We start from the raw sequence: 22,511 nt of genomic DNA on the forward strand, positions 1-22,511 counted from the left end.
CTTCTGGCCATTAATGTAACAAATGCGATCATCCAACAAGCTGAAGAGGATAAAGAGCTATGTTCCATCATTGGCAAACCAAAAATTGCCGTGATAGGATGGGGTTGTAAATGATGAGTTCTGAAGAGTGTTGTATTAAGAACCAGGCATTTCTACAATCTCTGTGGAGTGGCATTTAACAAAAGCAGGAGGAATGGTACAAAAACACTCCACAAAATAACGTGCTGAAGGAAGGAAAGCAAGACATGAACTTTCTAACAAAATCTCCATCAGAGTTAAATCTTCATATTGTTGACCTTGCTTTAGAATCTTCTATCTTGAGATGAAGTCCCGAGTTAGTGAGAAATAATTAGCCTCAACTACAGTTAATGAAGAATGATCACCCCCAATTATAGTTTACGATACACTCCTCTGGAGATGGCAAAATATATCAAAATCAACAATTGGTAAATAATCACCTCAAATTACAGGAATGATAAAACAGTTAACTGCACAATCACATCCGTGTAATCTGGAGACTTATCTAATAAAAGGAGGATACAATGATTTTGACTTCTACTTGACCAATAGAGTGAGAAAGGTATAAAGCAGGGACAGGATTCATGTACTACTATTCTAAAATGCAGACGTACAAATATTTGATATCCTTGCCTTTGGAAGTAGAATTTTTCTCCTGTGTAACACACACACAACTGCTGGAGGAACTCAGCTGGTCAAGCAGCTCTATGGAGGGGATTAAGCAGTCGACGTTTCAGGCTGAGAACCTTCATCAGGACTGGAAAGGAAGGGAGCAAAACCAATTCAAGAAGAGGTGGGGAGGGGGAAGGAGGACAAACTAAAAGATGATAGGTGAAGCCAGGTGGGTCAGGGAGTGGGATGTAGTGAGAAGCTGGGAGGTGTTAGGTGGAAAAAGTAAAAGGCTGAAGGAGGACCGTAAGACCATAAGATGTAGGAGCAGAAGTAAGCCATTCGGCCCATCGAGTCTGCTCTGCCATTCAATCATGGGTTGATCCAATTCTTCCAGTCATCCCCACTCCCCTGCCTTCTCCCCAAACCCTTTGATGCCCTGGCTAATCAAGAACCTATCTATCTCTGCTTTAAATGCACCCAATGACTTGGCCTCCACAGCCGCTCGCGGCAACAAATTCCACAGATTTACCACCCTCTGACTAAAGTAATTTCTCCACATCTCTGTTCTAAATGGACATCCTTCAATCCTGAAGTCACGCCCTCTTGTCCTAGACTCCCTTACCATGGGAAATAACTTTGCCGTATCTAATCTATTCAGGCCTTTTAACATGATTCTATGAGATCCCCCCTCGTTCTCCTGAACTCCAGGGAATACAGCCCAAGAGCTGTCAGATGTTCCTCATACAGTAACCCTTTCATTCCTGGAATCATTCTAGTGAATCTTCTCTGAACCCTCTCCAATGTCAGTATATCCTTTCTAAATTTGATCGGAGAGGAGAGTAGAACATGGGAGAAAGGAAAGGAGGGGCACCATATATGCCAGTTGGAACAGCTACCTGGGATCCTCGGTGTTTCCCAACAGGGAGGCCTAAAAACAGAGCTTGAAGTCATGTGGAACAAGATGGCGATGGAGATTTCTCTCTGGTGCTAGAATCTGAATCAGCAGCTCGGGAAGACAGTAATACATTACCCTTCATGCGCTGTATCCTTGGATTTAAGCAGCGGTGGAGTGCAAATTTACAATAATGGCTTTCTGAGTTGCAAAACAAATGTATTTATATCAGCAAACAACAGGAATTCTGCAGATGCTGGAGTTTCAAGCAACACACATCAAAGTTGCTGGTGAACGCAGCAGGCCAGGCAGCATCTCTAGGAAGAGGTGCAGTCGACGTTTCAGGCCTGAGAGATGCTGCCTGGCCTGCTGCGTTCACCAGCAACTTTGTGTGTATTAAGATTACATACAAATATTAACAAGAACTTATAAAACGTGAACAAATTTTCATGGCAATGTCTTGGTGATAAAATGTTCTGTTCCGAAATTACATGTCAAAAATAGTAATATTTTCACAGGATATAAGACCAGACTATAAGATATAGGAGCAGAATTAGGCCATTTGGCCCATCGAGACTGCTCTGCCATTCCATCATGGCTGATTTACTATCCCTCTCAACCCCATTCTCTTGCCTTCTCCACTTAACCTTTTATGCCCTGACTCATCAAGAACCTATCAACCTCCGGTTTAAATAGGTGTCTGTGGCAATGAGTTCCAGATTCAGTACCCTCTGGCTAAAGATATTCCCCCTCATCTCCATTCTAAATGAATGTCCCTCTATCTTGAGGCTGTGCCCTCCATCCTAGACTCTCCCACTATAGGAAGCAACCTCCATACATCCTTTCTATTTCGGCCTTTCAACATTCAATAGGATTTAATGAGATATTTGCTCAGATAGTTTAGATATAGCTGAGTTCACTGACAGGGACCCATAGAGTAGAGGTTCCTCAATGTGACTCTTCCTCATTCAACTTGTCAGAATGATTTGCTGAAGATACTGACATGCTGTACTGTAACTGGCTCTCTAAAACACATTCAAATCTTTTTCCTATGTAGCTTTATAATGAGTTATGGGAAATTAATATAGACACAGCCAACAAAGCCCAATTTTTACAGCTGTGGTCATTTTAAGGTCATAAAACAGCAATCATTATCAAGGAGAAACAGCTCACGTAGGTCTTCAGCCAACTGCAGATCACGTTCCATTCCTCTTAACACAACAGGCCTAAGCTGCAGGGCTTTCATCTGAGAGAAACAAAAGCCACCTCCAACTAAGTTTTATATAGGAAAAAGCAACTCAACATTTCCACTGTCTTACATGAATAAAGTTTCAGAAAGACAAAGGAAAGCAGAGATAGCATTAGGGGAAAATCAATTCTTCAGTTAGTTTGCTCAGATGGACAAACATTGGTTGTTTGTCTGTCCTGTATGCAGTTTTTCATTGATTCTATCGTGTTCCTTTCTATTTACTGTGAATCACTGCAAGAAAATGAATCTCAGGGTAGTATATGCACTTGGACAATAAAATTACTTTGAAATTAGCTTTATTTCATGTGTACATGACATTTTGGTCATGAGTACACGAAAACATTCAGTGAAATGCTTCATTTATTTCAATGCCCAATACAGCTTGAGGATGTGTTGGGGGCAGTCCACAACTGTCACCGTGCTTCTGGCACCAACACAGGATGCCACAACTCACTACCTGTGGGAGGAAACCCATGTGGTCATGGGGAGAACATACTAATTCCTTACAGACAGCAGTAGGAATTGAACTCCAATTGCTGTACGCTGGCACTGTAATAGTGCTACACTAACCATTACACCACCGTGCCTCTCTAACATTTGACAAAGTGTAATAGTGCTACACTAACCATTACACCACCGTGCCTCTCTAACATTCGACAAAGTGTAATAGTGCTACACTAACCATTACACCACTGTGCCTCTCTAACATTCGACAAAGAACAATTATAACATTTCACACTGGAACATGTCTTACAAATAAGATTGTATCAAGGAGCTTCTGGCAGCTAGGGATTTCATGAAAACATCAGAGGGAAGGTTACTGTGATGTCTCATCTAGGTTTGCACAATGAAATGATTCTTGAGTTAGAAAGTGAACATTAAGGTGCAAAAAAACTTAGAAAAAATTGAATTAGAAATTTAATTTAAATTAGAAAAGTTAATAGCCATGTGGACAAAGGTAGATAAGTGACAGGAAAGCCCCCAGTACTTTATTAAAGGTGATGGACTATTCTGGTGAAATTTTACTGAGAACACTGATGAGGACAATGTGCTTATTGTCATATATGTGACTTGCAAATTACATTTGATAAAATGCCATACAATAGGCTTGTCAGCAAACTGAAGTCTGTGGAATAAAAGAGGTAGTTGTAGTAATAGTACAAATCTGACAGTGAGGCATAAAATATTTTTTTGGACGAGAAAGAACATTTATTTCTGACTGCTGATCAAGAAGAGATTACTCACAACATGGATCATAATGAAACGGTGCATGGCAGTCTTGCATAACACAAAACAGATCGGCAGATTATTAAATCACAAGAATGAGATTAGATCAATACCGGATGTTGCATGCAATTATCAACTCTAACATGCATACATGCTTCCAAAACTACATGAGTAGAGATTAAAGCCATTTGCCTCTCTGCAATAATAGCCAGACTCCTGAACAAGTTACACGCCCGATGTGACCTACAGTCACACAGACCTTCAGAATTCAATCATACAACAAAAGGGCTACATATACCCTGTGATGGATAACCAGAGCCAATTTCGGTTGGTGAACTGTGGGCATGTCATGCTGGAATTGTGGCGACACTTGCGGGCTGCCCCCAGAACATATTTCGGACTGTATTAGCTGTTGACACAAGCAATGCAGGTCACTGTTTATTTTGAAGTACGGGTGACAAATTAAACTAATCTTTGTGGACAGAGTGTGCTTGTTACGTAAGCAGGCAAGCAGGAAGCCTGCCAGTACAGTCATTGCGTTGGTCTGATTGGCAGCCTCACAGAAACGGCGATTGTTTTCTGCGAAGTGCAGATACTGAATAACGAACTGAAATAGGCATGAACCCAAGCTACAACTATTCACATATCTATTCACCAGTAAATCTCATACAGGTACATGCTGTATTTTTTATACTGGTTCAACCTGACACCAAAATAATTACATAAGACCATAAGACATAGGATCAGAATCAGGCCATTCATCCCGTCATGTCTACTCCACTATTCCATCATGGCTGATCCTGGATCCCACTAAACCCCCATACACCTGCCTTCTCGCAGACACCATACTGACTTTGACTTATTTTATCATTAGTCTCCAAGTACCCTAAACCTCATCCTTAATAATAGACTCCAATACATTCCAAACCACTGAAGTTTGGCTAACTGGCCTATAATTTCCTTTCTTTTGCCTTCTTCCCTTCTTAAAAAGTGGAGAGATATTTCCAAATTTCCTGTCCTCCAGGACCCATGCCAGAATCAAGTGATTCTTGAAAGATCATAACCAATGCATCTGTTATCTCTTCAGCAACCTCTCTCAGGCCTCTGGGATGTAGTCCATCTGGTCCAGGTGACTTATCCACCTTAAGACCTTTGAGTATGCCTAGCACTTTTTCCTGTGTAATAACAATGGCACTCACTCCTGCTCCCTGACACTCACGGACCACTGACATACTGCTACTGTCTTCCACAGTGAAGACATTTGCAAATTACTCATTAAGTTCATCTGCCATTTCCTTGTCCCCCATTACTACCTCACCAGCATCGTTTTCCAGTAGTCCAATATCAACTCCCACCTCCCTTTTACTCTTTATATAACTGGGAAAACTTTTTGTATCTTGCTTTATATTATGGCTAGTTTGCTCTCGTATTTCATCTTTTCCCTTCCTATAACTATTTCAGTTGCCTTTTTTTGGATTTTAAAAGCTTCCCAATCGTCCAACTTCCCACTCACTATTGCTACCTTACATGCCCTTTCCTTGGCTCTTATGCAGTCCTGAACTTCCCTTGTCAGCCATGGTTGCCTACCCCTGCCATTTGAGACCAATTTCTGTGGGAAATATCTATCCTGCGCTTTGTGAACTATTCCCAGCAACTTCAGCCATCTCTGTTCTGCCATCATCCCTGCCAGTATCCTCCTCCAATCCACCTGGGTAAGCTCCTCTCTCATGCCTCTGTAATTCCCTTTATTCCATTGCAATATTGATACATATGCGTTATGTGGCTCCCTTTCAAACTGCAGTACGAATTCAATCATATTACAAATACTGTCTCCTAAGAGTTCCTTTACATTAAGCTCCCTAACAAGATCTGGGTTATTACACAACACCCAATCTAAGATAGCCTTTCCCCGAGTATGCTCAAGCACAAGCTGCTCTAAAAAGCCAACTCGTAGGCATTCAACGAATTCCCTCTCTTGCCATCCGACACCAACCTGATTTTCCAAACCCCTTGCATATTACAATTACAATTGTGTCATTACCCTTATTACATGCCTCTTCCAGCTCCCTTTGCAAATTCAATCTCACATCTTGGCTACTATTTGGAGGCCTATTTATGATTCCTATAATGGCTTTTTCACACTTGCAGCCACAAAGACTCCACATTCTCAGACCCTACGTCACCTCTTTCTAAAGATGTAATTCCATCCCTTACCAACAGAACCACTCCGCCACCTATGCCCTTCTGCCTGTCCTTTCAATACAAAGTATATCCTTTGATATTACACTGCCAACTATGGGCTTCTTTCAGTGATGCTCACATTGTCATACCAACCCATCTCTAATTGCGCCACGAGTTAGTCCACCTTATTCCGAATGCCACACGCATTTAAATACAGCATTTACGGGGTAAATTCCAGTGACTACAGGCCCAAAGCTGCCAAACGCTCCTCATACATTCACCCCTTCATTCACGGAATCATTCTTGTGAACCTCCTCTGGACTCTCTCCAATGACAACACATCCTTTCTGAGATATGGGGCCCAAAGCTGTTGACAATACTCCAAGTATATCACACTCACTCAAATATATTCCTGTGGAAATAAAATACACACAAGACACATGACTATTGTCTCTTCTTTTTCTCCTTCTTAAACCCACCACCCCCACTGGAGCAAAGGCTGCCAACAGCAGCTCACCAGAGTCCTTTGTCCTGGGTCAGTAGGAGGTTGATCGGGCTTCTCACCATCTGACTTCATCAGTCTTTCAGGCAAAGATCCTTCCTCTCCCAGAGATAAGGTCCTTGCAGCTTGTGTTGGTGTTTCTGAGGCTCTGGATTTATACAGGATAGAGTTGCTGGCCCCATAACCGATTTTCACAGCCGACTGGGGACATCCATGGTGGAGTTAAGCATTGTCTCAAAATCAACCAAAGCAATACAGTGCACTCGAAGGTGAAGGTATCTGCACTTGTCAACTGTGTTGTCAAGGAGCACTTACTCACCTGAAACCACGTCTTAACATATGAGAATAGAAACATAGAAAACCTACAGCACAATACGGGCCCTTCAGGCCACAAAGCTGTGCCGAACATGTCTTTACCTGAGAAATCACCTAGGATTACCCATAGCCCTCTATTTTTCTGAGCTCCATATGCTTGTCCAGGAATCTCTTAAAAGACCCTATCGTATCCGCCTCCACCACCATTGCCAGCAGCCTGTTGCATCGTACTGATTAAGTTTGGAAGTGAGGCCGATTTTTTCCAAAAATGTTGCAGCGTGACTCATCTATCTAACAAGCATTACAACACAGAAACATTCAAGTCTCAGTGTTTGCCATTGCCCAGACATACTTATTTTTATCCCTATTGACACCTACATTTAGTTTGTTTTCCATTCACTAAGAGAAGGAAAGGGACAAAGGAGATTATGCTCCTCCACTGGTGTTAACTGGGGAATCTGAGCAGTGCCACATAATGTGTACGTGCTGTGATCACTGAGGAAAGGATACCTGATCCTAAAATTTATTTTTTTTGTTATTGAGTTACAGTGCAGAATAGGTCCTTCAGGTCCTTCGAGCCGCACTGCACAGCAATCCCTTGATCTAGTCCTAACCAAATCACAGGACAATTTAGTGACCGATTAACCTACCAACAGATAGGTCTTTGAACAGTGGGAGGAAACCAGAGCACCTGGGGGAAACCCACATGGCCATGGGGAGAACATACAAACTTCTTACAGGCAGTGGTGGAAATTGAATCTAGGTCACAGGTACTGTAAAGCGTTGGGCTAATCACTACGAAACTGCAATCAAATTGGTTATCTGATTATTTCCTATTTTACAAGAACTTTAAATCCAGTACAATTGAAAAGAGAACCAGAATAGAGCGACAGAGGTGTACAGCAAAGAAAAAAGCCCTTCAGCCCTTCACATTCATCCTGACCAATCTAATCCCATTTCGTAGCATTTGGCCCACATACTTCTTAAATGCAAGTACATTGAAACACTGACTTGTTAACATTTATTGAGTATTTATAAGGTGTGATATGAAAGAAAGGAAATATTTTCATTAAAAATTACAAATATTACAAAGGTTTTTAAGCACAAATTCATATCCATAGCCATGATAGCTTTCAGAAAAGCTGAATAAGGGCAAAATACCACCCACGATAGAAATGCTGAACGAGACACAAATACCGCCAATGATAGAAATAGTCAACATGGCCCGAATCCCACCAATGAGAGCTTTCAGAAATGTTGAATGAGGATTAAATACTGACAATGATATAAATGCTGAATGAGAACCAAATACTACCAATGCCTGCAGAGCAGCCTCACTGGGCCAAATGGCCTAATTCTGCTCCTATATCTTATGATAGAACTGCTGAACAAAGACCGAATACGGCCAATGACAGCTTTCAGAAATGCTGATCCATTAACATCGCAGTCTCTTATCCACTGCACCCCAAACTACTGCACCCTCAGCTGAGAGCTGATGATAGCATGCAGTGTACATATTGCCATCAAGGTTACAGTCCGTGCCACATGCACAGCAAACCTTAAATCCCACTTATCCATAAACAGCCAGCGTTCCCATATGTTGTCACTAAGCAACAGCACTGTGAACGGGGCAGTGATCCATTTTCACTCAGAGATTACATGCTGCCAATATGGAGACTAATCAATTGTAGGCCACATTCAAACTTATTTTCAGATTCAACTTTTCAGCAAAAGAGCGTCAGAACTTTTCCTCAATTACTGATGAAGAATTGGCAGCATAGCAGTTAGTTACAGTGCCAGCGACTCGCGTCCAATTGCACCACTGTCTGTAAGGAGTCTGTACACTCTTTCAGTGACGGCGCAGGTATTCCGCATTCCTCCCACATTGCAAAGGTGCATGGTTCAGTGTCAGCGAGTGGTGGGCATGTGGTGTTGGTGCCAGGAGTGTGGTGACACTTGCTCCCAGCACAATCCTCACTGATTTCATTGGATGCAAACAACACATTTTCACTGTATGTTTCAATGTACAAATGATAAATAAAGCTAAGCTTTGAATCCTTCTTTGAAGTATGAACAGTTGCTGCTGCTGAACTGACCGCTGACCTACTCCCCGGGCCATAGGATGTCAACTTCAAATAACCTCTTACCCCTTCTTGCTGCCAAACTCTATCCATACCAACAGGTCACTTCCAACAGCATGGGTCCTTACCTTGTAATGGAACTGATTGTGAAGGACAGGTTAGGACTTTATTCCTTGAAACACAGAATACTGACGGGAGATTTGACAGAGGTATACAAAATTATGAGGGATATAGATGAGGTAAATGCAAGCAGGCTTTTTCCACTGAGGTTGGGTGACAGTACAACCAGAGGTCATGGGTTAAGGGTGTGAGGTGAAAAGTTGAAGGGAACACGAGGGGAAACTACTTCACTCAGGGTCGTGGAATGAGCTGCTAGCTTTGTGGAATGATTGTGGAATGAGCTACTTTGATAGGTACATGGAGGGCTATGGTCTGGCTGCAGGTTGATGAAAGTAGGCAGTTTAAATAGTTTGGCACAGATTAGATGGGCCAAAAGGGTCTGTTTCTGTGCTGCACTTTTCTACGACTCCATAGCTCTAATACTTGTGAATGTCAGACAGAGCTCCTCCTTCATGAAGCCATCCTGACTCAATCTGATTAGATTAAGACCTTCCAAATGTGTTGCTCTTACTCTCCTAGTAATTGATTCTAACAACTTTCCAACAATAGATGTTGTGCTAGTTAATATTTAGTTACTTGCTATTTGTGTCCCTGCTACGTTTGAACACATTGGAACATTTATATCCATCTACATATGAAAGCTATTTTATGTATTTATATTTATTAGTATTATTGTATTCTTTATCTTACTGTGGCTTCTTTAGTGCTGCATCAGATCCAGAATAACAATTATTGTGTTCTCCTTTAAACTTATACACAAGAAATGATATTAGACAATCTTGATTTTGAGAAAATACAGGCTGGAAGGAACAGCCTCTTTATCTGCAACATTTGACATTTGATTCTGCAAGCATAGCAGGTCTCCATGTGTTCCATGCAGAGTAATGGTTCTCTGCATAGAGTCTAATGCAAAGTGTAATGGATGTCGGTGGTGAAAGCTCCATGCCACACATGTGGTTATAACATGACTATCATTCCTTTCTGCAGTTTGTTAGGATTGGGGCAGCAGACTTTAACAACACAGGCTATAGAAAGTTGATAGAAAAAATGATGCAGAGATCCGTGACAGGTGCATATTACTGGAAATAAATCAAAAGTTTTATATGGACCTTTGCAGACAACCAGATCAGGCTGTGAAAGCAACTCCAAACATAAACCCTATTCGCTTTTTAAGTCAAATTCCATCCACTTTCACTTTTCTCCCAATAAGCCCATAAGACAAAGGAGCAGATTTAGGCCATTTGGCCCATCAAGTCTCTCTACTATTCAATCATGGCTGATTTATTTTCCTTCTCAACTCATTTCTCCTGTCTTCTCCCTGTAGCCTTGACACCTTGACTCATCAAGAACCTATCAACCTCACCTTTAACTATAACCAATGACTTGGCCCCCAAAATCGTCTGTGGCAATGAATTCCCCAAATTCATCACACTCTGGCTGTAGAAATTCCTCTTCATCTCTGTTCTAAATGGACTTCCCTCTATTCTGAGGCTGTGCCCTCTGGTCTTAGACTTCCCCAGCATAGAAACATTCTCTCCTCATCCACTCCATCTAGGCCTTTCAATAATCAATAGTTGCAATGAGATTTCCCCACCCCCACCTTTCATTGTTCTAGACTCCTACGAGCACAGGCAGACGAAAGTCAAAGACTCCCCCATATGTTAACCCTTTAATTCTCCGAATCATTCTCATGAACCGCCTCTGGACTCTCCACAATGCCAGCACATGCTCTCTTAAATAAGGGGCCCAAAAGTGCTCACAATACTCCAGGTGAGGTCTGACCAATGTCCCAAAAAACCTCAGCATTACATACATGAGAAAATCTGCAGATGCTAGAAATCCAGTGCAACACACACAAAATGCTGGAGGAACCCAGCAGGTCAGGCAGCATCTATGGACAAGAGTAAACTGTCAACGTTTCGGGCCCAGACCCTTCTTCAGGACTGGAAAAAAGGATGAGAAGGTGGTCAGAGTAAGAAGGTAGGGTGAGGGGAGGGGAGGAAGTAGTACAAAGTGGTAGATGATAGGTGAAACCAGGAGGGGGGAAGGGGAGTGAAGTAAAGAGCTGGGAAGTTGATTGGTGAAAGAGATAAAGGATTGGAGGAGAGGGAATCTGATAGGAGAGGACAGGAGACCATGGAACAACTGGAAGAGGGAGGAGCACCAGAGGGAGGTGATGGGTGGCTAAGGAGTTAGGAAAGAGAGGGAAACAGGAATGGGGAATGGAGAAGGAGAAAGGGTGGGGCAATTATTGGAAGTTCGAGAAATCAATGTTCATGCCATCAGGTTGGAAGCTACCCAGATGGATTACAAGGTGTTGCTCCTCCAACCTGAGTGAGGTCTCATGCCCCATAAAGCCTCGGCATTAGAGGAGGTCATGGACTGACACGTCGGAATGGGAAGTGGAATTGGAATTAAAATGGGTGGGTACCAGCAATCCTGCTTTTTCTGAGAGACGGAGCACAGGTGCTTGGCAAAGCAGGTCTCCCAATCTACGGGTCTCACTATGTACAGAAGACCACACCAGGAGCACTGGATACAGTAGATGACTCCAACAGACTTGCAGGTGAAGTGTAACCTCAAATGGTAGTGAGGGAGGAGGTATAAGGGCAAGTATGACATTTGTTCCGCTTGTAAGTATAGTGCCAGGCGAGAGACTAATGGGAGGGATGAGTGGACAAGGGAATTGTGTAAAGCAGAAGGAGGGGAGGAGGGAAAGTTGTACTTGGTGGTGGGATCCTGCTGGAAAGGGCAGAAGTTATGAAGAATTATGTGCTAGACACAGATGCTAGGTGGTAGGTGAGGACAAGAGGAACTTTACCCCTGGTGTGGCCGCGGGAGGATGAGGTGAGGATGAAAATGAAAGAGACATGGGTGATGGCAGTGTTGATGGTGGAGGAAGGAATGCTCCTTCCTTTGCATGTATTGCCTCAACATTACATCCTTGCTTTTATATTTTAATCCTCTTGAAATGAATGCTAACATTGAAATTGTCTTCTTTACTACTGACTCAACCTGCAAGATAACCTGCAGGAAATCCTGTACAAGGACTCCAAAGTCCCTTTGCACCTCTAATTTTTGAATTTATCCCCGTTTAGAAAATAGTCTGTGCCTTCATTCCTTCTACCAAGGTGCATGACCATTCATTTTCCTTCACTGTATTCCATCTGCCACATCTTTGTCCATTCTTCCAATCTGTCCGTGTGGCGTCCCTGCCGTCTCAACACTACCTGCCCCTGCACCTATGTTGGTATTATCTGTAAACTTGGCATTAAAGCTAACAATTCTGTAATCCAAATCATTTATATAATAGGAAAATAAGTGTTTTCAACACCAACCCCTGCTGAACACCACAAGTCACCAGCAACCAACCAGAAAAGGCCACTTGCCAAACAGCCAATCTTCAATCCATGCTGGTATCTTTCCGTAATATCATAGGCTTTTATCTTGTTAAGCAGCCTCATGGATGGCATATTGTCAAAAGTCTTCCAAAAATCCAAATAAACAATTTCCATACATCCATTCTTCCAGCTGAAATTTCTTCCCTCATTCCTTCACAAACTTTGAGATGAAATTGTTAAACTAACTAAATATTTAACCATCGAGGAAAGTGGTACCAAGCTCTTACAGCAATTACCAATTTAGCTGGAAGAAAAATGGAACCATACTTGCACGGAGAGCTTTCTTTCTGTTCAAGGCACTACTTAACCTTGGGATGAATGAACACACTTTACTTTCATTTAGACAAATATAATGGAGACACAGAGGACTGTGGATGCTGGAATCTGCAGCAAATAACAAAATACCGGAGAAACAATAGTTATGGAGGTCTTTTAGGTCTGTTTATTTATTTAGAGATACAACAGGGAAGAGGCCCTTCCAGTCCAACGAGCCACACCACCCAGCAACCCACCCATTTAACCCTAGCCTATCTACTACCCAGTACATCTTTGGACTGGGGGAGGAAACAGGAGCACCCAGAGAAAATCCACACAGTCACAGAGAGAACACACAAACTCCTTACAGATGGAGCAGAACTAAACTCTGAACTCCGGTGCCCTGAGCTGCAATAGTGTCGCACTAACCATTGCACTAACATGGATGCCAGGCCCCACAGACTGAAATTGGGGAGAAAGCCAGTACAAGAAGGTGAAGAGGAAGGGGTTACCACCTCTGGCAGGTTAACCTGGATCCAGGTGTGGAGGGGAGAATGGGAATAGTGACAGAGGCTGGGAGGTGATGGTTGGATCCAGGTTTATAGGAGAAAGTGGGAATAGAGACAGAGACTGGGAGGTGATGGGTGGATCCAGGTGTGGAGGGGAGAGTGGGAATAGAGACAGAGACTGGGAGGTGATGGGTGGATCCAGGTTTATAGGGGAGAGTGGGATTAGTGACAGAGACTGGGGAGTGCTGGGTGGAGAGAATAAAGGGCTGAAAGTTGGAGGAATCAGATACGAGAAGAAGGTGGAGCACAGAACCAAATGAAGGAGCTGGGGTTGCAGATGGGAACAGTTAGGGAGAGGAGACCCAGGGAACAGTTAACATTGAAAATGTATTTGTGCTCCTTTCTGTAAGCGATATTGTACTGAGAAACAATATCCTACTTTAAATTATTTTAGGATCAAATATTATTTTGTATGATTGGAAAAGCATTAAAGACAAAATGCTGGAAATACTCACCGAGTAGGAGAGAAAAGCAGGTCAATAAAGTTTCAAGTCAATGAAGAAACGCCATCCTGAAAGGCTAACTGGATTTCTCTTGCCGCAGCTGCCACCTGTCCTGCTGAGCATTTGCAGCATATCGTGGTTTTAATTGTCTGACATGATTAACCACATATACATACCTGGATTCTTGCCAAACCAGGTGTTTCACTTTTCTCAGTCTTTGTTTAATCCTTTTCACATTTGGCATCTTTTATGTTCCCCAACCCAACTGTGCAAAACCAAAACCACTCCAGCCACACTTTACAATATTTACACATTGACACACCCACAAAATTCTCAAAGATACGTTAAAGTTTCCCCCAAACCACTAATGTGGAATTGAAATAACAATGTACAGAAAAATCAACATTTCAGAATGAAAGAAATACAATCCTATCTTGGAGTTGGACAACATTCCAATCAATCCATGTAGTTCACAGACTGTGCTCACTATTCCCAACATGAGGTGGCTTGTCAACATTATGAACATCTCTGATCTCGCAAACTCAGGAATCTGTCTATCACCTCTCTCTCCTCCCTGGATCCACCTATCACCTCTCTCTCCTCCCTGGATCCACCTATCACCTCTCTCTCCTCCCTGGATCCACCTATCACCTGCCAGTTCTTGCCCCTCCCCTTCCCCCTCACCTCTCTATACTGGTTCTCTCCCCATCCTGCAGTCCTCAAGAAGGGTCTTGACCTAAAACATCAAGCTGCCATATCCCTCCACAGTAATTGCTCAACCTGCTGAATTTGTTACTCCATATTCCAGCATATGCAGTCTTGAATCTTCATCAAGCTTTTTTCCACCACCCACCATTTTAATCCTATGTCCTGTGGCATTTTTACATTAATGCCCTTGGAAAAAAAGATTCTGACTATCTACGCCTCTCGTAAACTAACAGGTCATCCCACAGCTCCTGATGTTCCGGGAAAAAAGTACAATCAAGGTTTAACTAAATAAAACGCAGTTACCATGACAGCAAACAATTTTCCTGCACTTTCCCATCCACTGTTCCCCTAACTTGGCACCACCACTTTCTTCAGTTCTTGGTCCCCTACATACAAAAGCACTTTCACACCATAACACCACTTCAATTCTTCAATAAAACTTGCTTTCCAGAATTCCCACACACCCCTGCCTCACTGACACACCACACTTCACCCTCACCTTGCTGCATATTAATATCAATAAAATCAGCTACTCATCACCATTTCCTCCAGCAATGCCCAAAGCACAGCTGCCACTCTGTAATCTGGACTTCAATGCAAGAGAACGTTAAACATCACAGAGGCCTCACTTCCAAAAATCCACAAAACAGAATTCAACCCCCTAAAAAAGCACAAAGAATTAATCATGCTCCAATTGTCATAAGAAGGTCACATGAAAGTATTCCGGTACCATAAAACTTCAGCCTTGATAAAGTATTATGCAACGCAATCAGCAATGTCACATTATCCTGCTGTCTCCATGTGGCAGACATTGCACTGCAAAGATCCAAAAATAGATGAGAGAAAGCCACATGTGGGCTGCTGAATACTCTAACTGATAACGTGGCCACTTCAAGGTCAGAAAAGGCAATTTACCAGGAGACTAGTTAAAAATATACAACAAATAGAAAATACAAAAAGTTGTATATTTAAAGAGTCAACAAATAGTGACTACAAATTTAATAAATGTGTTTATTTAATAAATAAAAATAAATTTTAAGATTCAAAAAAAATGAAGATTTCTAACATCTTCAGGATCTTACTACAGAATCAAGTACAATTCATCCCTCTTGGTGAGGACCAAGAAGGTACAGTCAAGTACTATTGATCCCTCTTGATGAGGATAAGAAGGTATGGTCAAGTACGATTCATCCCTCTTGATAAGGATAAGAAGGTATGATCAAGTACTATTGATCCCTCTTGGTGAGGACCAAGAAGGTATGGTCAAGTATGATGCATCCCTCTTGGTGAAGCTATGGTCAAGGGAAGCAGAGAAGAACTTGGAGGACTGCTTTGAGTTAGTAGACTGGACAATAACCAGGGATTCATCTTCGAGTCTGAATGAATACGCCACAGTTGTCACCAACTTCATCAAGACCTACGTGGACGAGTGTGTGCCTTTGAGAACATATCAGACAGGCCAAAACTAAAAGCCATGGATGAATGCCAGATTCATAGTCTGCTGGGGGCTAGATCGAAGGCATTCAAGAACAGTGATACAAACTATTCAAAAAATCCAGTTACAACCTATGGAAGGCAATTTAAAGAGTGAAAAATCAATTTTGATTCAGCTTACAGATTGAATTAGATGCACGTCAGTTCTGGCAGGTTTTGCAGGCCATTACTTCTTACAAAGCGAAACCTAACATCATGAATGTCTGTGATGCTTCACTCTCAGATGAACTCAATGCCTTTTATGCACGCTTTGAAAGGGAGGATAAAACTACACTTCTGCAAATCCCTGAAGCATCTGGTGACCCTCTGATCTCTGTCTCAGAGGCTGACATCAGAACGTGTCTCAAGAGGGTGAACCCTCGCAAAGCAGCAGGCCCTGATGGTGTACCTGGTAGAGCACTGAAAACCTGTGCCAACCAGCTGGCGAGAGTGTTCAAGGACATCTTCAATCTCTCATTGCTTCAGGAAGGGGAAGTCAAGGGGACACACACCAGTCCTCATCCACAGATCAGCAATAGAAAAGGTGAGCAGTTTCAAGTAATTGCGTATCAACATCTCTGAGGATCTATCCTGAGCTGAATATATTGATGCAATTAAAAGAAAGCACAACAGTGGCTATATTTCACTGGGAGGATGAGGAGCCTTGGTATGTCACCAAAGACACTCGCAAATTTCTAAAGACGCACCATGGAAAGCATTCTGACTGGCTGCATCACTATCTGGTATGGAGGGGCTATCACAGATTGGAAAAATCTGCAGAAAGTTGTAAACTCTGCCAGCTCCATCATAGGCACTAGTCTCCCAGCCTCAAAAAGGCTGCATTCATCATGAATGACCCCCATCACCGTGGACATGCCTTCTTCTCATTGCTACCATCAGGGAGGAGGTACAGGAGCCTGAAGCTACACTCAACATTTCAGGTTCAGCCTCTTCCCCTCTGCCATCGGATATCTGAATGGACAATGAATCCAAGAACACTACCTCAGTATTTCCCCCTCTTTTTAGAATACTTATTAATTGAATTTTCTTTTTTATATATACTTATTGTAATTTATAGTTTTTATACTGTAATTATGCATTAGAACATACTGCTGCCACAAAACAATAAATTTCACCACATACACCAGTGATATTAAACCCGATTCTGATTCCCCCTCACTTGGTCCCTTTATCACCTGCCAGCTTGTACATGCCCTCTCCCCACCTTATTATTCTGGCATCTGCCTCCTTCCCTTCCTTTTCAGTCCTGATGAAGGATCTAGGCCCAAAACATTGACTGTTTATTCCTCTCTCTGGATGCTGCCTGACCTGCTGAGTTCCTCCAGCACTTTGTGTGTGACACTAGTCTTCATTGTTTCTGCATATATGGAAAGTTTCAGACCCAATTTAATTTAGCAATGTATGACTTTGACAACAAGCGTTTTCAATAACAAATCACAATTATGATAAAACATGTAATTTTCTAGTCTAGCACACCGGCATGCAAACCTATAGGAACTTGCTATTGACACATAAATACACTCACCATGTACTGTTCAGTGAAGAGGTAACAAACGGGAAGAACATCCATTATTCCAGCGGGTTACACAAAAGATGCCTGCAGCAATTAAACACAGGTATAGTGTTCAACAGCAAACTGGATTCCGTTCTTCAGCAGTCAGCAAGAAGCACCCAGTGGAATTACTGATTCTACTCAATATCACCTGCAAATGAAAAGAATTCATCAAGCAACAAGTACTACAGTCAGTCAAATTCTCACCACAATTAATTAACCAACAGAGGTCTCACACAGTTAACGCAACAGTAACTTACGAATATGCTGCCCTTCCCGCTATAACCTTATCGTTCTGTCAGATATGAAAGCAGATCTATAGAAACAATGGAAATGGCAGGATTCAGCTATCTAGCCCTTCAAATATGCCCTACGTTTGTGAGCATAGGGTCTTCGAGAAGAGAAACAGCACCCAATGTCATCATATCCATCCTGACCACCAGTTCCCAACCTTGTTTATGCCATGGACCCCTAGCACTAACTGAGGGGTCTTTGGACCCCAAGTTAGAAACCACTGATTTACACTGAACCCACCTACCAGCACTTGATCAGAAGTCTTCTCTGCTTTGGTGATTCAAGTGCTTGTCTACACTCTTGTTAACTGCTGTCCCCAGCACTGTCTTAGACATTCCAAACTCCAACAACCCTCGGGGTGGAAAGGTTCTTCCTCAGATATCCTCTAAAACTCTTACTCCCAACCCTAAACCTGTACCCTCATTTCAGACACCTCTGTCCAAGGGAAAAGTTTATTACTATCTACTCAATCTATACCCCTCATAATGTTGTACATTTCAATTGGGATCCTCTCAGTTTCCTCTGCTGCGGGGAAAATAAACCCATCCTATCTGATCTCTCCTCAACAATGAAACACTCCATCCCAGGCAACATCTGGTGCTATCATCTCCTTCAAATGGTGGTAACTAGAACTGTGCACAGTCTTCATCTTCTTCCCGTGGTGTGGCAACCAATCATCTCTTCCTCATGGTGTGGCAACCAATCATCTCCCCCCCATGGTGTGGCAACCAATCATCTCCCCGCCCCCCCCATGGTGTGGCAACCAATCATCTCCTCCTCATGGTGTGGCAACCAATCATCTCCTTCCCATGCTGTGGCAAGCAATCATCTCCTCCTCGTGGTGTGGTAACCAGTCATCTCCTTCCCATGGAGTGGCAACCAATCATCTCCTTCCCATGGAGTAGCAACAAGAGCTATGCACTGTTCTCCAAGAGTGGCTGAACCAAAGTTTTATGAAATGGACCAGATACTCTCTGTTCTTATTTGCTATGCTCTGACTAATGAGGCAAGTACTCCTTGACTCATTAATAAAGCACGATAGAGTAGCGGTTAGCTAGCCCTAGCTTATCCTCGGACTTTGTTGGTCATTGTACAACTTGTATATCTACAGAATAGTTTTTCTTTATGTGCTAATATTATTTTATGCACTGTATGGGATATATGTACTGTGTTTTGCATCTTGGTCCCTGAGAAACATTGGTTCCTTTAGCTGCATGGTTGAATGACTATAAACTTGAACTTGACACAAACCACACATTTCACTGTATGTTTTGAAGTACATGTGATGAATCAAGTTAAAAACTTTCTTTAGGTCTTCCTCACCATCTGAAAGGATGATCGTGTCAGGTACTACAGGGTGCAGTTTTAAGATGAGAGGGGAAAAGTTCAGAGGAGGCTGAATTCCACAACTTCAGGTAATGTGATTTCTCAGTTATCTATGTGGCATTGGCTCAGTGTAATTGTTTTCCCCTCATTTTCCCTGCTATAATATACCTTGTAAGTGCTAATATTTTCTGTGGATAATATTAAGCTAATTGGCTGTAGTTTTCTACCCTGTTTCCCTCCCTTTTTAATAAATTAGTTAAGTTTGTCTCCTTCCAATCTAATACAGCCTTCACTAGACATCAAGAATATTGGAAAATTAAAACCAATTCAGCAACTAACTCATGGGCCACTTCTTTTAAGGCACCACAGATTGTTAATTACCAGAGCAACACACACAAAATGCTGGAGGAACTCAGCAGGTCAGGCAGTATCTATGGAAATGAATGTACAGTCAATGTTTTGGGCCGAGACCCTTTATCAGGATTGGAAAGGAAGGGGGACGACGCCAGAATAAAACAGGAGAGGTTAAGAGGCCAGAGTGGGGAAGAGAAGGTTAATTACCTGAAGGATACTCCCCTGGGCATGATGTTCTGCACTACACTCTATAATACCTACATTCTTTTCCCTGTGTTCACGCTCTCAAACTGTTTCCATTGACCAGATCCCTCTCCCTCACCCTCACCCTCCCTGAACCTTTACGAACTTCTATTGCCTCCTTCATATCTGTGGGGAAACATCTCTATTTTTCTAACTACGGATATAATCTAACCAGGATCTCCAGCATTTTCTATTTTAGAAAACTTCTGTTTCTATCTTAAGACTTTACTTGAACCTCCAGCATCTGGAGTTTTTAAAAAATGTTCCTATAGACAGCAGGTGTGGAAACAAGAAAATGGCAGAAGAGTTAAACATGCAATGCAGCGTGAAAAGCATTATCAAAGATGCATCTCACCCTAACCATGGACTTTTTGCTCTCCTCCCATCCGGTAGGTGCTACAGGAGCCTCCGCTCCTGCAGCAGCAGGCACAGGAAGAGCTTCTTCCCTGAGGCTGTGACCCTGCTGAACCTCACATCACAGTTCTAAGCAGTATTGCATCCATATTGTACTGTCTCAGTACTTTTATATCTGTGTGCTGTAGCACTTACTTTTTATTCGCAGTTATTTTGTAAATAACACTATTCTTTGCATTTCTGGTTAGATGCTAACTGCATTTCATTGGCTTTGTATCTGTACTCAGCACAATGACAATCAAGTTGAGTCTAATCTAATCTAAAAGACATGGGCCGTAGAATACAGACACAGCCAGTACGCCAGAAGCTGCTATAAATCCGGTATTGGACGGGGGGGGGGAGCTTACGAAAATCACAATCCCCAGGATAGTAGTACTGAGAAAAATTGTTGGATCTGCCTGCTGATGTCCCAGGATTCTGATGGACCACCGTGGCTTTCAAAAAAAGTAGTCTGTGATATAGCTGGTGAATTAATTCTAATTTTCCAAAATTCCCCAAATCCAAAGAAGACTTGATTAGACTGGATGAAGGGAACTATAACTACCTAATTTATTGAAGAGCGTTGGAAACATAGAGCCAATTATTTAAAGATCAGTCACAGAAAAATATTAGTAGTTCCAAGGTAAGTTATGGAATTTGAAAAAAAAATAAGGCAATCAGGCAAAGTCAATTTGGTTTTATGAAAGAGAAGTTATGTTGATCAATGTCCTGAAGCTCTTTGAAGTCACAGTTTCTTCCCTGGCGAAGGGAGACCAAAACTAGAGGACACGGGTTTAAGTTGGGAGGGGAAATATTTAAAGGAGGACCTGAGAGGTAACTTTTTCCACTCAGAGGTCGGTGTGTATGGAATGAGCAGTTAGAAGTGGTAGAGGCAGGAAAGTTCAAGCTGATTGCTGTCACGGGGATATATACAGTGTACAAATGCCATTAAAAATTTGCTTTATGCAGCAGCACAGTATAAAAACAAGGACAAGCATAACTTAGCATAAATTATGCATAACTTACACCAATAATTCCAACATTTAAAAGACTCTTGAACAGGTACATACATCAGAACAGTTTAGAGGGTTGGACCAAACCCAGGCAAATAAGCAATTTGGTTGGCCGGGATGAGATGAGTCAAAGCGACTGTACCATGCTGTGTAACTCTAAGGATGTCTGACCTGAGATGTAGATAAAGGGGAACCAGCAGATTTTCAAAAGGAATTCAATGATGTGCCACATCAAAAGTTTTTTGTCAAATATAAAAGCTCATGGCGTGGGAGGTAACAGGTTGGCATGGTTACCAAACTTGATGACGACACTAAGATATTTCTGGAGTCAAATTTTGAATTCATATTCTTTCATAGCATAGAGTAGAGTCAGAGACAAATACAGCACAGAAACAGGCTCTTCGGCCAGTCAGAGAGGCAATCATCTACTACCACTCTCTGGCTTCTCCCACAAAGGAGGACTTAGCCATTGAGAGCAAAGTCTTTAAACTTCAGGGCAGACATAGACAGATCCGTCCTGAGCAAGGTTACTATGTGGACAATGGAGTGCATAGCTGATCTTTTTAAATGATGGAGCATGCTTGAGGAACTGGAATTATCTACTTCCATACCTGATTCATATTTTATATGAAAATTCTAAGTGGCAAGCACCTTCACTCTGGCTTTGCCAGCTTTGGGTCAGGAGGTTGTCAGTTCACGGCTCATAGCTGAGACCCAGAGCACAACAATCTAGCCAGCACTCCCTGGGAATGCTCAAGACCACAAGGTTCTGCTCTCCTGGATGGATGCAGACAATCCAGGCACATCTTCCTTGGGTGTGCAAGATAGAACATAGAATAGTACAGCACAGTACAGGCCCTTTGGCCCACAATGTTGTGCCGACCCTCAAACCCTGCCTCCCATATAACCCCCCCCACCTTAAATTCCTCCATATACCTGTCCAGTAGTCTCTTAAACTTCACTAGTGTATCTGCCTCCACCACTGACTCAGTCAGTGCATTCCACGCACCAACCACTCTCTGAGTAAAAAGCCTTCCTCTAATATCCCCCTTGAACATCCCACCCCTTACCTCAAAGCCATGTCCTCTTGTATTGAGCAGTGGTGCCCTGGGAAAGAGGTGCTGGCTATCCACTCTATCTATTCCTCTTAATATCTTGTACACCTCTATCATATCTCCTCTCATCCTCCTTCTCTCCAAAGAGTAAAGCCCTAGCTCCCTTAATCTCTGATCATAATGCATACTCTCTAATCCAGGCAGCATCCTGGTA

At 42.5% G+C, this 22,511-nt stretch overlaps 1 protein-coding gene across 6 annotated transcripts in view; it reads right to left on the reverse strand.

The window, feature by feature from the left end:
* mib2 (MIB E3 ubiquitin protein ligase 2) overlaps nt 1-22,511 on the reverse strand; it is a 227,000-nt gene that overhangs the window by 190,043 nt on the left and 14,446 nt on the right. For 3 of the 6 annotated variants that reach the window (XM_072245423.1, XM_072245417.1, XM_072245419.1), the window contains exon 2: nt 17,593-17,770. The gene's annotated coding sequence lies outside the window, so the exon portion shown is untranslated. Of the gene's footprint in view, nt 1-13,877; nt 13,981-17,592; nt 17,771-22,511 lie in introns of all 6 variants that reach the window. The other 3 variants (XM_072245420.1, XM_072245418.1, XM_072245422.1) reach the window with 2 other exon arrangements.

This window comes from Mobula birostris, chromosome 27 (genome assembly GCF_030028105.1).
Source record: "Mobula birostris isolate sMobBir1 chromosome 27, sMobBir1.hap1, whole genome shotgun sequence".
NCBI lineage: Eukaryota > Metazoa > Chordata > Chondrichthyes > Myliobatiformes > Myliobatidae > Mobula > Mobula birostris.